Source organism: Carlito syrichta, unplaced genomic scaffold, assembly GCF_000164805.1.
Source record: "Carlito syrichta isolate Samal-C Ts95f unplaced genomic scaffold, Tarsius_syrichta-2.0.1 Scaffold314399, whole genome shotgun sequence".
NCBI lineage: Eukaryota > Metazoa > Chordata > Mammalia > Primates > Tarsiidae > Carlito > Carlito syrichta.
In genome coordinates this window covers 13,287-13,824 of record NW_007258495.1, presented here as the reverse complement: position 1 = coordinate 13,824, position 538 = coordinate 13,287, and positions in this window count along the sequence as shown.

The window sequence follows — 538 nt, the reverse complement described above, 5'->3', positions numbered from 1 at the left end:
CCCTCCCCGCCTCCACACACAGACATTTCCAGATCCCGCCCATCAAGCCTGTGGTCCCTTTCCCAAAGCCATGGCAAGCCCAGAAATTACCCTTGGGCAGGGTTGCTTCTGTGCCCAGTGCCCTCTCCTGTCAGTCTCTCTGGGCTCCTGCTGTGGATTGCTGTGCCCTTGAGCAGCAGCGGTCTCTACAATGCCCAGCCTTCTGCCTGCTCTCCTCCACACAGGGTGGAGCGTTCCTTTCCTGTCATGTTCTTTCTACCTCTAGAAGTTGGGTTCCAGGTGGGTGACAGCATTTCTGCTTGTACCATCTGACCCACAGTCCATCCTGCCAGGCCCCCTGGCCAACTCTGGGGAATCCTCCAACCTGGAATGGAGACCAGGCCTCTTCCCAGGCTCTGGCGCCTGGGATGGCCAGCAAGTGACTTGCAGTCACTGCAACACCACACCCCCATTAAGGCTCACCCTGCTGGGGCTTCCTTGGCCAGCTTCGGGGCTCTGTCTCAATTCCTCCGAGCTGCCAACGGGACCACCCCTTTCC